At 38.4% G+C, this 16,478-nt stretch overlaps 1 non-coding gene across 1 annotated transcript; it reads left to right on the plus strand.

The window, feature by feature from the left end:
- Window positions 1-1,056: 1,056 nt before the first annotated feature.
- On the plus strand, window positions 1,057-1,163 carry LOC128560482 (U6 spliceosomal RNA). Its single transcript, XR_008372980.1, has one exon. It is a non-coding gene; the product is annotated as a U6 spliceosomal RNA (small nuclear RNA).
- The last annotated feature ends 15,315 nt before the right edge of the window (window positions 1,164-16,478 follow it).

A 16,478-nucleotide genomic window follows, 5' to 3' on the forward strand; every position in this document is an offset into this window, starting at 1 on the left:
CACAGGTTGGCTGACTGGATACAAAAAGTCAAGCCAGATATCTGCTGCATATAAGAATTGCATCTTACATTAAAAGACAAATATAGACTCAAGGTAAAGGGATGGTCATTTATACTCCAGGCAAATGAAAAGCAGAAAAAAGCAGGCATTGCAATCCTATTTGCAGATACAATAAGCTTTAAACCAACCAAAATAAGGAAAGATAACGATGGACACTTCATATTTATTGAAGGTAATACTCAATATGATGAGATTTCAATTATTAATATTTATGCACCCAACCAGAATGCACCTCAATTTATAGGAGAAACACTAATAGACATGAGCGACTTGATTTCCTCCAGTTCCATAGTAGTTGGAGATTTAAACACCCCTTTAGCAGTGCTGGATAGATCCTCCAAAATAAGCTAAGCAAAGAAATTTTAGATTTAAACTTAACCATTCAACATCTGGATTTAACAGACATCTACAGAACATTTCATCCCAACAAAACTGAATACACATTCTTCTCATCAGCCCACAGAACATACTCCAAAATCGACCACATCTTAGGCCACAAATATAACCTCAGCAAATTTGTAAAAAAAAGAAATTATTCCATGCATCTTCTCAGACCATCACGAAATAAAAGTTGAACTCAATAACAACAGGAATCTGCATATCCATACAAAAACATGGAAGCTAAATAACTTTATGCTGAAGGATAGATGAATTATAGATGAGATTAAAATGGAAATCACCAAATTTTTGGAACAAAACAACAATGAAGACACAAATTATCAGAACCTCTGGGATACCGCAAAGGCAGTCCTAAGAGGGAAGTTTATAGCACTGCAAGCCTTCCTCAAGAAAACGGAAAGAGAAGAAGTTAATAACTTAATGGGACATCTCAAGTAACTGGAGAAGGAAGAACATTCCAACCCCAAACCCAGTAGAAGAAAAGAAATAACCAAAACCAGAGCAGAATTAAATGAAATTGAAAACAAAAGAATTATACAACAGATCAATAAATCTAAAAGTTGGTTTTTTGAAAAGATCAATAAAATAGATTGGCCTGTGCTCGCTTTGGCAGCACATATACTAAAATTGGAACGATACACAGAAGATTAGCATGGCCCCTGCGCAAGGATGACACGCAAATTCGTGAAGTGGTCCATATTTTTTTGAGTCTGTTAAAAAAAAAAAATAGATTGGCCTTTGGCCAACCTAACCAGGAAAAAAAGTAAAATCTCTAATTTCATCAAACAGAAATGGTAAAGATGAAATAACAACAGACCCCTCAGAAATTAAAAAAAAAATCCTTAATAAATATTATAAGAAACTTTATTCTCAGAAATATGAAAATCTGAAGGAAATCCACCAATACTTGGAACTACGCCACCTACCAAGACTTAGCAAGAAAAAAGTGGAAATGTTGAACAGGCCTATATCAAGTTCTGAAATAGCATCAAATATACAAAATCTCCCTAAAAAGAAAAGCCCAGGACCAGATGGCTTTACGTCAGAATTCTACCAAACCTTTAAAGAAGAACTAGTACCTATATTACTAAACCTCTTCCAAAATATAGAAAAAGAAGGAATACTACCCAACACATTCTACGAAGCAAACACCACCTTGATCCCTAAACCAGGGAAAGACCCAATAAGAAAAGAAAATTATAGACCAATATCACTGATGAATATTGATGCTAAAATACTCAATAAGATCCTAACAAACAGAATCCAACAACGCACCAAAAAAATTATACACCATCACCAACGGGACTTATCCCAGGGTCTCAAGGCTGGTTCAATATACACAAATCCATAAACATAATTCAGCACATAAACAAACTAAGAAATAAAGACCATATGATTCTCTCAATTGATGCAGAAAAAGCTTTTGATAATATCCAGCATCCCTTCATGATCAGAACACTTAAGAAAATTGGTATAGAAGGGACATTTCTTAAACTGATAGAGGCCATCTACAGCAAACCCACAGCCAATATCGTATTGAATGGAATTAAATTGAAATCATTTCCACTTAGATCAGGAACCAGGCAAGGTTGCCCATTGTCTCCATTGCTCTTTAACATTGTAATGGAAGTTTTAGCCATTGCAATTAGGGAAGAAAAGGCAATCAAGGGTATCCACATAGGGTCAGAAGAGATCAAACTTTCATTCTTCACAGATGATATGATTGTATATCTGGAAAACACCAGGGATTCTACTACAAATCTCTTAGAAGTGATCAAGGAATACAGCAATGTCTCAGGCTACAAAATCAACACCCATAAATCCGTAGCCTTTACATATACCAACAATAACCAAGCTGAGAAAACAGTCAAGGACTCCATTCCTTTCACAGTAGTGCCAAAGAAGATGAAATATTTGGAAGTATACCTAACAAAGGATGTGAAAGATCTCTATAATGAGAACTCTGAAACTTTAAGAAAAGAAATAGCTGAAAATGTTAACAAATGGAAAAACATACCATGCTCATGGCTGGGAAGAATCAACATAGTTAAAATGTCTGTACTACCCAAAGCAATATATAACTTTAATGCAATTCCTATTAAAGCTCCATTGTCATATCTTAAAGATCTTGAAAAAATAATACTTCATTTTATATGGAATCAGAAAAAACCTTGAATAGCCAAAACATTACTCAGAAATAAAAACAAAGCAGGAGGAATCACACTACCAGACCTGAGACTGTACCATAAGTCCAGAGTGATCAAAACAGCATGGTACTGGCACAAAAACAGAGAAGTAGATGTCTGGAACAGAATAAAGAACCAAGAGATGAATCCAGCTACTTACCGTTATTTGATCTTTGACAAGCCAATTAAAAACATTCAGTGGGGAAAAGATTCCCTATTTAACAAATGGTGCTGGGTGAACTGGCTGGTGAGCTGTAAAAGACTGAAACAGGACCCACACCTTTCACCATTAACTAAGATAAACTCTCACTGGATCAAAGGTTTCAACTTAAGACATGAAACTATAAAAATACTTGAAGAAAGTGCAGGGAAAACTCTTGAAGGAATCGGCCTGGGTGAATATTTTATGAGGAGGACTCCCCAGGCAATTGAAGCAGTATCAAAAATACATTACTCGGACCTGATGAAACTAAAAAGCTTCTGGACAGCCAAGAACATAGTAAGTAAAGCAAGCAGACAGCCCTCAGAATGGGAGAAAATATTTGCAAGTTATACCTACAATAAAGGTTTAATAACCAGAATCCACAGAGAACTCAAATGTATTAGCAAGAAAAGAACAAATTATCCCATCTCAGGGTGGGCAAAGGACTTGAAGAGAAACTTCTCTAAAGAAGACAGACCCATGATCTGCAGACACATGACAAAAAGCTGATCATCCTTAATCATCAGAGAAATGCAAATCAAAACTACTTTGAGATATCACCTAACCCCAGTAAGAGTAGCCCACATAACAAAATCCCAAAACCAGAGATGTTGGCTTGGATGCGAAGAAAAGGGCACACTTCTACACTGCTTGTGGGAATGCACACTAATACGTTCCTTTTGGAAGGATGTATTTGGGAGAATACTTAGAGATCTAAAAATAAACCTGCCATTCGATCCTATAATTCCTTTACTAGGTATATACCCAGAAGACCAAAAATCACAATATAACAAAGACATCTGTACCAGAATGTTTATTGCAGCCCAATTCATAATTGCTAAGTCATGGAAGAAGACCAATTGCCCATCGACCCACGAATGGACTAGCAAATTGTGGTACATGTATACCATGGAATATTATGCAGCCTTAAAGAAAGATGAAGACTTTATCTCTTTCATGTTTACATGGATGGAGCTGGAACATATTCTTCTTAGCAAAGTATCTCAAGAATGGAAGAAAAAGTATCCAATGTACTCAACCCTACTATCAAGCTAATTTATAGCTTCATAACCCAAGTATAATTTATAACCCAACTATAGCACAAGAATATGGGGAAAGAGCCAAGGGAGGGGGGAGGTTGGGGTGGAGGAAGGGACCACACCTACAGTGCATCTTAGAATGGGTACAGGCGAAACTTACTAAATGCAGAATACAAATGTCTACATACAATAACTAAGAAAATGCCATGAAGGCTACGTTGAACAGTTTGATGAGAATATTTCAGATTGTATATGAAACCAACACATTGTTCCCCTTGATTGCACTAATGTACGCAGCTATGATTTAACAATAAGAAAATAAATAAATAGCAGGGCTCAGACGAAGATGTAGGCTTCAAATTCCAAATCTGGAGCTGATTTTTTAAAGCTCAGCTCAGAGGTTATGACTCTTTTGTTCTGCTAGTAAATCTATGAATTAGTACTCAATCTAAGGTGCTACTTAAAATTTATTTCTTCAATTCCAGGATTTCTAAGCCTTGGCAGTCCTGACACTGTTCTCTTTTGCAGGAGGATGTCTGTCCTATGTATTGTAGGGTGTTCAGCAGCAGCTACTCAAAATCCATTGATTATTCATTTCCTCCATTGCAGGATTTCTCAACCTCCTAACTATTGATATTTTTATGTCTTGCAGAAGGCTGTCCTGTGCATTAAAGGATGTTTAGCAGCATCTCTGGATCTGCCCACTTAATGCCAGTAGCAAAACCTCCTGCACACACCTTTTCCCACCCCAAGTTGTAGCAAAGTCAGTCCCACTTGCGAACCACTGATTCGCTCTATGCCGAATTCCTTTAGAATTTGCATCCACTGTATTCTCTTCAGCCTGTGAAAGCATACGGAGGGTGAGCCCTGAAAACCTCCTGCCTATGCCATCTATTTGGTCCCCCTGGACTTCCAGTAAGCCCCTAGCCTGCAGTAACTGACATCCTCACTGGGAACCTTTGTCTGATCTTGGAGGATATCCAAAACCTACTCACATCAGCTTGATTCTGCATGCTAGCTCATCCTGCCTGCTTGAATCAGTGGCTATTCAAGACTAGGAGTTAAAATCGAATTGGCTGCCCGAGAACGATTTACTGGAGGCTTCTGGAAATGTCTCCCACAACTGGATTAACTATTTTGATTAATTTGACTCATCAGTTTGTTGAGAGGAAACGGAATAGCCATTTAATTTATTTATTCACTTAATTTATTCAATGGAATAATTCATTTAGATGTATGCATTTATTTATTTAACTGATACTGGGACTGAGATGATTTGGTTTTTGACTAAATTGAACAGTTAATAAAAGGATCAGATTAGTTGTACATTTAGATTCAGGCTGAATGCAGCTACTTCTCTCGGTACAAATTATTTCATGTCCTTTATTTTCCCAGAGAATGCAGCTCAATTAATAAATAATCACCATTTTTAGAGGCTGTTCTAACTATTATTTTTTTCTTTTTGTTTCAGAGAGCACAGGATAATTTTTTTTCTTAAATTTCAAAACATACTATGTTTGAGGAGCCATTGTGCTTGTATGACAGTACCTTTCTAGCAAGGGAGAGTGTCATTTGGGGTGTGTACATAGAACTCAGAATAATAAATGTGTGTCATAGTACATCCATGATGGATTTTCTGTGTAATGGAGGAGAGAATAAGAAGAGACAGACCAGAGGGTTCTCTTCACACTAGATTTCTTAGGAAGCTCGTAAAAAGGATTTACTGTATTTTGATTAATCCATCCTTCATCCACCTTGAGGGTCTCCATGGCAACCAGATATTTGTTTCCAAAGGATGGGCTTTCAGACTATGGAAGCTTCATTCAGCTCCATACAAAACCTCCTGTATTCCTAAGAACCACATCTTTAAAATTCAGCATGCATAGACAACCACTCCCAAACTCTTGTCTGTGTTACTGAGGCCAATGCTATGATCATTCTATCAATGACAAGACACAATCATCAATTTTTGAAAGCATTTTCTCAGAGTCAACACAGACATCTGTCTCATCTCTATTTCTCAATAACACTGAGTATTTTAAGCTTAGCCTAAAGGAAGCCAGCTAAGCAGTCATTATGGGGCTGTAAAAGAAAAAGATAGAGACCTTGTTAAATGTTGGTTAGAGTAATTCAGGGCCTATGTCTGTAGTAATCCACCAATTGGATGTGCTTATAAATTAGAATAACTTCTCATCAAAAATTAATGATCTTTTCTCAAAAAAAGTTATTAAGCAGAATCTAATTCAAGGTGTACTAGCATGCAAAGGATATATATTTTAAATGAGGTTGCATGATTTGCCCAAGCTCTCACATGAGTTAGAAATTAAGACAAAATGATCCAAACTCCTCAGCACCTAACTCTACCAACTCCACACACACAATGCTTCCATGCTTGGCTCCAGCATCAGCCCTAATTAAAGACCGTGAGTCTTCCTCACTCTAAGAACCAGAATCCATTCCTTTCTGCCTCTCCCCAACTTGCTACTCTTCAATATGGAAAGATGGCATGGAAGGACGAATATATGGATGGATGAACAAAAAGCTCCATATCAAAGATCAAAAAAAAAAAAAATGCCATTTTGTAAGCTACACATCACCGGAAGTTAGTATGGAGGGTGGATTTCATTTTATTTATCTTATATTATTCTGTATTCTTCTCTTTTTCAAAACCATAACTTACTTTTATAATCATCAAAACAAAAACATTTCTGTTTTGGAAAAACAAAAAATAAACAAACAATAAAGTAGTCTGCAAAATCCAAAGTATGCACTAAAGTAAATTATTTTCTGATGTTAAAAAAAAAGACCCCAAATCTTGGACCATTTATCTGACTATAATGCAGTAAGTAGAAATTACACAATTTTTCTCATTCTCTCACTTTAAAATATCACCAATTTTTTGTAATGTCTTTATGAATGATTAAAGTAATAAAACCAGTTTCTTTTATCCATATTATGGAACTAATAATCTCAACTTTTTTCCCCCTTAAAAGCAATATTGAATTAGTCTGATACACAGATGAGGAGACATAACTTGAATTATTTGGAATTCATTCAAGAAGCTCAGCCTCACTTAAAATTGCTGCTGTCTGCAGTGTAATAAAGGTGATTGATGGCCTTCTGCAGCCATGTAATTTAGCTGTTTCTCCATTGTTGAAGGAGTGGCCTCTGTGTGTGTGTGTGTGTGTGTGTGTGTATGTTTCTTGAACATTCTGCAACTGTTTCCAACAGGGTCTAGTTTTGCACCTCCTATTCACAATTATTTAAGAATAGTCTGTTAGTTTCAAATTACTATAGCTCAATTAAGGTTACTATTTTAAAAAACTCATCAAAGATGGGTTGATTGCAAAAGGACACAATTACAAGAGGGATTTTACCTAATAAATGCAATCAGTGTAACCTAATTCTTTGTACCTTCAATGAATCTCAAACAATAAAAAATATATACACAGAGAGAGACTTCATTACTTCCATCTCTCTTGCCTCTTTGTCATTTTGAGCTAGAAGAAAACATTGGTTTCTACGGATGACCAGAACTTTCATAAGATCATCAAATTAACACAAGAGGCTTTAAATTAGGCTCAGTTTTGCTTTTTAGAAATAAATGTTTAAATAAACTTCCAAATGAAGTAAATGCGGATTTTCAGCAGTGCCTTCCCCAACATCTCTCCAGCATTTCTGATCCCCCTCCCTTCTCTCCTTTTTCTTTCCATGTGACTTACCATGTCAATTCATAGTTTTAGAAAACAAATTGACACATACCTTCTGATTGATAACAACACACCTGTATATGGGAACAAACCAGAGAACTTAAGAAATACACACTCTACTACCTTACAAAAGATTTGACTTCTAAATCAAATCACCCCTTTCATTGAATATATTTTTAAATAAAGGCTGAGTATCTATATCTTTTCTGAAATCCTAGGCACCAGAACTGTTTCGGATTTTTTCAGTGTAGGGGATGTTTGTATATACATAATGAGATATTTTGGGGATAGAACCCAACTCTAATCACAAAATTTGTTTACGTTTGCTTATACCTTACACACATAACCTATATATAATTATTTGGGTTGGGTTTTTTTTTTTTTTTTTTGAGACAGAGTCTCAACCTGTCACCCCTGATAGAGTGCTGAAACCTATCTAAACAGAAACCTATCTAAACAGAAACCTCAAACTCCTGGGCTTAAGCAATTATCTTGCCTCAGCCTCCCAAGTGCCACAATGCTGGGCTATTTTTTTGTTGTAGTTGTCATTGTTGTTTAGCAGGCCCAGGCCAGGTTTAAACCCACCAGCCCTGGTGTATGTGGCCGGCACCCCAACCACTAAGCTATGGGAGCCAAGCCAGCCTGCATATAATTTTGTACAATATTTTTAATAATTTTGCGCATGGAGCCAGATGCAGTGGCTCATGCCTATAATCCTAGCACTTTGGGAGGCTAAGGTGGGTGGATGCTTGAGCTCACGAGTTCCAGATCAGCCTAAGCAAAAGTGAGACTCCATCTCTACTAAAAATAGAAAGACTGAGGCAAGAGGATCACTTGAGCCCGAATTGGAGGTTACTGTGAGCTATGACATCACAGCACTCTACCCAGGGTGACAGCTTGAGACTGTCTCAAGAAAAAAAATAATAATAATAATTTTGTGCATGAAACAAAAGTTGTTGAGATTGAACCATCTAGAAAATAAAGGTGTTACTATTTCAGCCACCCATGCGGACAATCTGTAACCATTTGCCGTCATCATCATTCCTGAGTTGGATAGAATTCATAAGCTATTGATAAGCAACGTTTTCCTACACTTACTCAGAGATATAAGTACTTAATAAAAAATACGACATGCCATTAATAGAGTGAAAAAATAAGGTGTTCAGGGTAACTAAGCAGCACAGGAGAATCACCAGATACCTGCATCAGCTGTTAGATGACATAGAAAACAAAGACAGGATTCAGTCTCCACCTACTATGCTGTGTTTTGATTAAAAATGTACTGCATGCTGTATTTATTTTTTTTAGGGGAGAAGAAACATCAGAAGTAGTTGAGGGAGTGGAAAGTGGGTCTTCTACGCTTTCTGCTGAGTAGCTTTCCTAAGTACTTCTTCCAGAGTTATCTGCTCTATGAACACCCATGTTTGTCTTAAAGATCTCTCATTCAGTTTGAAAACTGACATAATTTTTTGTTCTGTTCTGCATGCACACTAGTCCTTCAATAAACTCATTGAGCTTTTTGACCAGGCCCATCCGTAGGTATGTTTTCTTCAGTCTTCACCACATTATCTTCATTGACACTATCCTTCCAATAACCTTAATTCAGAACCATCTCAGGGTGGGCAAAGTGACTATGTCTGTAATCCCAGCACTTTGGGAGGCCGAGGTGGGTGGATTGCCAGAGCTCACAGGTTCAAGAACAGCATGACCCAGAGCAAGATCTCATCTCTTAAAATAGCCAGGCATTGTTGTAGGCTCCTGGAGTCCCAGCTACTAGGGAGAATGAGACAAGAGAATCACTTGAGCCCAAGAGTTTGAGGTTGCTGTGAACTGTGACGTCATGGCACTCTCCCAAGTGTGACAAAGTGAGACTCTGTCTCAAAAAAAAAAAGAACCATTAGATATTAAAAACCTCAATATCCACTTTTTCGAGCTTACTAACAGACTCTGAAGGTATATTCTTTGCATTTGTAAAGAAGTCATGCATTTTTTATTTTTACTTCACATATAGAATTTTTCAAAATCACTACCTTGTGCATCATTTTCAAAGAACATAGTCACAGGCCAGAAGTTGTTTCATGCAAGCACAACTGTGTCTTTAGTCACCACATTCCAAGTGTTGGCAACAATGATATCTTTCATGCTAATCTCCTTTTGAAACCCCACACACACCTCTGCTAGCAAGCTGTTCAACAAAGTGTTTCGTATTTACTTTTGACATTGATCCAAGGATACCCTGATCACATGGCTGAACTAGTGGAGTCACATTTGCAGGAAAATATATGGTATAAACATATTTTTGGTGAGAATTTCAGCTGGAAGACAAGCAGACAGTTGTCAGGAAATAACAAGTCTCGCTGTTGTCATTTAGTCCAGCTTCTCTGCAGTGAGTACAAGCCACTGGTGAAAAATGTTTGTGAAACCAATCAGAAAAGATGTCCTTGGTAATCTGTGCCTTTTTGTTAGCATAATAATAGACAGGTAAAAATGCATCCTTTATAACAGTAAGGATGGAAACTTCTGCCTGTCACAACAAGTTTACACTTTTGCATGCCTGCTGCATTAGCACATCTCAGCACAGTTTTTCTGTGTCCTTAGAATCCATAATTCCTACAGGGGCTGTCTCATCAGTTGTAGTTAGTGTCTATTTGGAGTGATGATGCCAAAACAGTGAGGTTTCATCAGTGTTATAGACTTGTTCTGGTGTCAGATTTTCCATCATCAATGACCCTGACAAAACCGTTGATGAATTCCTCTGCTGATTCCTGATCGGCAGATGCTATCTCATCACAAATCTTTAAAAATTTAATGCCATGTCTTTTTCTTACATTTCCGTAACAAGCCTATTGAATATTTGCAGTTCTCTTCAATTTTCAGTTCCTCGTGATAGATCTTTGCTTGTTTCATAATCAGCATACCATTAAGTGGCATGTGTTACTTTGATGTTGATGAATCAACCCTTTCACTACACCACTAAGATCTTCCATTTTAGCCTTATGGAGGATGCTTCTATTTTTAATTAACTTCTGTTCATCACTTTCAGTGTAGAACTTCAACATTTTGCCCTTCTGTTTCTTCAGGTTCGATATGGTGTCTGTCTACGCCGTAGTCTGCTGTAAGACATTTGATACTCACACCACCCTCCATTTTTTCCATCATCAAGATAAACATAAATGTTTCCTCTTTCTTTTATTTCTGTTACCCTTCGCAATACCTGCAAGCTTTTTTGATATTTTCAACAATATCTTTATATCACAGATCAGAAAATAAGCAAACCAAAATGCAAAGACTAATGTATTTAAGTCTTAGCCCCATGTGAGATATTGCAAGGAGCCTGCTGTTGGTCTGTTCATCCTACATACACACATGCCATTTTATTACACATTGTGGATATGTGGGCATATATATGAAAGACGTGTAGAAGTTGGAGGGGGCTATGAAGCCCTTCTTCTCTTTTAGGAATGCTAAATAAACTGAGGAGCATTTTGACTGCAACCCATTGCATGAGGTTAAGTGTAGAATTTTTTTATGTTTTCCCTTCCCTCTCTCATACTTTTTTCTCATGGCACTGCTCACTTTTCTTTTCTTTTCTTTCCTTTTCTTTTTTTTTTTTTTAGACAGAGTTTTACTTTTTTACTCTAGGTAGAGTGCCTGGGTATCACAGATCACAGCAACCTCAAATTCTTGAAGGAAACTCTTGGGCTCAAGCGATTCTCTTGCCTCAGCCTCCCAGGTAGCTGGGACTACAGATGCCCACCACAATGCCTGGCTATTTTTAGAGATAAGGCCTTGCTCTTGCTCAGGCTGGTTGTGAACTGGTGAGCTCAGGCAATCCACTCTCCTCGACCTCCTAGAGTGCTAGGATTACAGGCATAAGCCACTACACCTGGCCCTCAATTTTCCCTTAAAAAAAAAAAAAAAAGAGGTGGAGGCAAGATGGCCAACTAGAGCCAGGTTTCCACAGAGGCTCCCATCCAGAAGGAGAACTAAAGGACAGAAGTTTAGCAAGTAAGCCAATGGATTGGAGCTGAGCCAAGAGAGAGGGTTGAAGAATGCACATCAACCCTGCTGAGGCAAGCTACAACCTCAAGGAAACAAATAATAGGTACAAAATCTATCACCAAGCTGATAGGAGACCCCTCCCCCATGAGAACGGCTCACAGTATACTTTATACAAACAAGTGAGCAAAGTTCAGATGCCCTCCTATATTATCCCATGGGAAAGACCCTCTAAAAACTGGAACTCCTTCCCTAGAGAGGACTTATGAACATGTCATGACACTCTCCTGCCAGGAATAAAACTGTATATATTCTCTGCCTGCAATTCTGAACTCCCAGCACTCCCCTCCACTATCACCCTGAGGTCTGGAGGCCTGTCACCAATGGAGTCCAGATTCCTGGGCATTTTCTAGAGAGATGTGGACAAGGCGTGGGCTGTTGCTGGTCTGTGCTGATTCTGCAGCACGGGAGTAAGGAGAAGATGGTGAACTAAGGGAACCATATGGGAGAGGGACAGGGAGAGGCAGTGCCCTATGGCACAGAGCAGCAGCAGCAGCAGTGGGAACAATAGGGCTCACACCCCGGGGATATTTTGGAGAGACACTCCCTGACTCTCTGGGCAACCGGAGGAAGCTGGGCATCTTCTCCAGTGGCAGCCACTGGCAGAAAAGTTCTGGGATGGAAGCACAGGCCCCTGGAGTAAAGGGTATACCTAAGGCGGTACCTGCCTGGGCAGAGCATGGCAGGGATGTGTGCAGAAACAGCATACTCCCAGGGTGGGGCTGAGCCAGAAGGACTGCTTTAGTGAGCCAAAGAAGCACCTTGCCCTCAAGGGATCATAGCTGAGACAAAGGCATGTGGGCTGAGAGCTGAGTGTGAGCTCTAACCACATCTGCTCCAACACAGACTGCAGCCAAGACAGACACACCAGCTCCAGGCAGCAGCACAGACTGGGGCTGAGTTGCAGTTTCTGTGAACTCAAACAGCATCTGATCTGCAGGGAAATATACCCAGGACAGGAACAAATTCTGAAAAATTGTTCTGTTCTGTCAGCAACATTAATCAGGGTTGGGACTAGAACTGAGTGAACTGCCCCAGCCTCCATTAATCACCCAAGGTTGTCAGACCTCAATACCCCTGCCAGATAGTGGCAGAGAGCAGAGGCCTGGCCAAGGAGACATAGATGTCCCTGTGACCCAGGAAGCACAAACCCCTGGAGCATCTGCTCATTGGAGGGAACTGGGTCACAGCTCTGTGGGGTTACCAGGGACTGGATGTGACAGAAGTACAAGATGGGGAAGGAGGCATCAACCTTCCCAGACTAATTTGTTTGCTTGGTGGGTCCTTCTGACCTCATGGACCACGGGAGCGAGTCATACTTGAGCTGCCAACAGACCTCTGCTATCTACTTGCTGGGGACATTTTGAACTCTACCACCTGAGACTGGTGATGACTGGGACAATTGATTTGGACCTCTTGAACTGGGCCAATCACCTGAGGACTATCCAAAGTTTTACCCTGGGTGTATGGTGGTGGGAAGGTTTGATTTTCCTTTTCCAGTTGTTGCTCGTGTGGGGTGGGGTGACTTAATTGCTGGTATTTCTCCACAGCTGAGACTTCAACCCAGAGTAACTGATTCACTCGGATAGGACAGAGACCAGCTGAAAACAAGACAGAGCCACTTAGCCCCACCACATCAAGCAGATCCCCAGTTTCTCAGGCCATGGCACTGTAAAGGTCCTTTGCAAAGCTCTAGGACAAAGGGCTGCTTAATCACTACTCCAGGAGCCCCCAACCCAACTTCACGTTATCTGCTCATCTAGCCAAATGGTATAAAATAATCATGGGCAGAGTCAGCAGAAAAACTCCAGTAACATGAATAACCAAAGTAGATCAACTGCCCCAAGGAATGATATGGTGGACACAACTGAAGATCCCATTCATAAACAGATGCCTGAGATGTCAGAAATTGAATTCAGAATTTGGATTGCAAATAAGATTAATAGAATGGAGGTAAAGTTGGAATTAGAAATTCAAGGAGCATTTCAAAAGTTGTCTCAAGAATTCAATGAATTCAAAAACAAAATCGCCAAAAATTTTGACACATTGAGACAAGAATTTGCAGCCCTCAAAGATCTGAGGAATACAGTAGAATCCCTTAGTAATAGAATGGAGCAGGCAGAAGAAAGGATTTATGACATTTAAGACAAAGCTTTTGAATGCTCCCAAAGGCTCAAAGAGGAAGAGAAGTGGAGAGCAAAAACAGATCATTCTCTCAGAGAGCTCAGGGATAATTTGAAGAAAACTAATATTCACCTTATAGGAATTTCAGAAGGCAACAAGGTGGCTTCAAAAGGCACAAGAGGCTCTTCATCATGAGATAATGAAGGAGAATTTTCCAGACATGCCAACAGATTCTGAAACTCAGATAGCAGATGGTTTCAGAACCCCAGCAGAACTCAATTCAAATAAGACATCTAGGCACATTATAATTAACTTCATCAAAGTTAAAATGAAGGAGAAAATTCTACAAGCAGCCAGACATAAGAAAACCGTAACCTATAAGGGGAAGAATATTAAAATGACTACAGATCTCTCTGCTGAAACTTTTCGATCTAGAAGAGGGTGGTCATCGATTTTTAATCTCCTAAAATAAAATAACTTTCAACCCACGATCCTGTATCCAAATAAACTGAGTTTCATTTATGATGGAGAAATTAAATACTTTCATGACATTCACATGTTGAAGAAATTAGCCACAACTAAATGAACTCTCCAGGATATTCTCAAACCTATCCTCCATAATGACTAGCACAATGCTCCACCACAAAAGAAAACTCACTCAGAAACTTTTGATCCAATTCCAACTTCCACAGTGGCGAAAGAATTAAAAATGTCAAATAACCGGGCATTGTGGAGGGAGCCTGTAGTCCCAGCTACTTGGGAGGCTGAGGCAAGAGAATCGCGTAAGCCCAAGAGTTAGAGGTTGCTGTGAGCCGTGTGACACCACGGCACTCTACCAAGGGTGCTACAGTGACACTCTGTCTCTACAAAAAAAAAAAGAATCAAAAATGTCCACTGGACTTTCAAAAAACTCAATACCCAAAATTCTACCAGGCTTATCAATATTCTCCATTAATGTGAATGGCTTAAATTGTCCTCTAAAGATGCACAGGTTGGGTGACTGGATACAAAAACTCTGGCCAGATATCTGCAGTATTCAAGAATTTCATCTTACCTTAAAAGATAAATATAGCTCAGGGTGAAAAAATGGTCATCTATATTTCAGGCAAATGCAAAATCAGAAAAAAGCAGATGTTGCAATTTTATTTGCAGTTACAATAGGCTTTAAACCAACAAAAGTAAGGAAGGATAAAAATGGCCACTTCATATTTGTTGAGGGTAACACTCAAAATGATGATATTTCAATTATTAACATTTATGCACTCAACCAGAATGTGCCTCAAATTATAAGAGAGACTCTAACAGACATAAGCAACTTATTTCCTCCAGCACCATAATAGTCAGAGATTTTAATACTCCTTTGGCAGTGTTGGATAGATCTTCCAATAAGAAGCTAAGCAAAGAAATTTTAGACTTAAACTTTACCATTCAACAACTGTATTTAACTGATGTGTACAGAACATTTCATCCTAACAAAACTAAATACACACTCTTTTCATCAGCCCATGGAACGTACTCCAAAATTGATGGCAACTTAGATCACAAGTCTAACCTGAGCAAATTTAAAAGAATAGAAATTGTTCCTCGCATCTTCTCAGACCATCATGGAATAAAATTTGAACTCAATAACAACAGGAATATGCATACTTATACAAAAACATGGAAATTAAATAATCTTACGCTGAATACTAGCTGGGTCATAGACAAGATTAAGAAGGAAATTACCAAATTTTTGAAACTAAAGGACAATGAAGACACAAATTATAAGAACCTCTGGGATACCACAAAGGCAGTCCTAAGAGGGAAATTTATAGCACTGCAAGCCTTCCTCAAGAGAACAGAAAGAGAGGAAGTTAACAACTTAATGGGACATCTCAAGCAACTGGAAAAGGAAAAACATTCCAACCCCAAACCCAGCAGAAGAAAAGAAATAACCAAAATTGGAGCAGAATTAAATGAAATTGAAAACAAAAGGATTATACAACAGATCAATAAATCAAAAAGTTTCTTTTTTTTAAAAGGTCAATAAAATAGATAAACTTTTGGCTAACCTAACCAGGAAAAAAAGAATAAAATCTCTAAATTCATCAATCAGAAATTGTAAAGATGAAATAACAACAGACTCCTCAGAAATTCAAAAAATCCTTAATGAATATTCAAGAAACTCTATTCTCAGAAATACGAAAATCTGAAGGAAATAGACCAATACTTAGAAGAATACCACTCTCCTAAACTTAGCCAGAATGAAGTGGAAATGTGGAATGGGTCTATATCAAGTTCTGAAATAGCACCAACTATACAAAATCTCCCTAAAAAGAAAAGCCCAGGACCAGATGGCTTCAGATCAAAATTCTACCAATCCTTTAAAGAGGAATTGGTACCTATATTTATCAACCTTTTCCAAAATACAGAAAAAGAAGGAATACTACCCAATACATTCTATGAAGCAAACATCACCTTGATCCCAAACCAGAAAAAGACCCAACAAGAAAAGAAAATTATAGACCAATATCACTAATGAATATTGATGCAAAAATATTCAATAAGATCCTAACAAACAGAATCCAACAACACATCAAACAAATTAAACACCATGACCAAGTGGGTTTTACCCCAGGGTCTTAAGGCTGGTTCAATATATGTAAATCTATAAATATAATTCATCACATAAACAAATTAAAAAACAAAGACCATATGA

The sequence above is a fragment of the Nycticebus coucang genome, chromosome 11, assembly GCF_027406575.1.
Source record: "Nycticebus coucang isolate mNycCou1 chromosome 11, mNycCou1.pri, whole genome shotgun sequence".
Taxonomy (NCBI): Eukaryota; Metazoa; Chordata; class Mammalia; order Primates; family Lorisidae; genus Nycticebus; species Nycticebus coucang.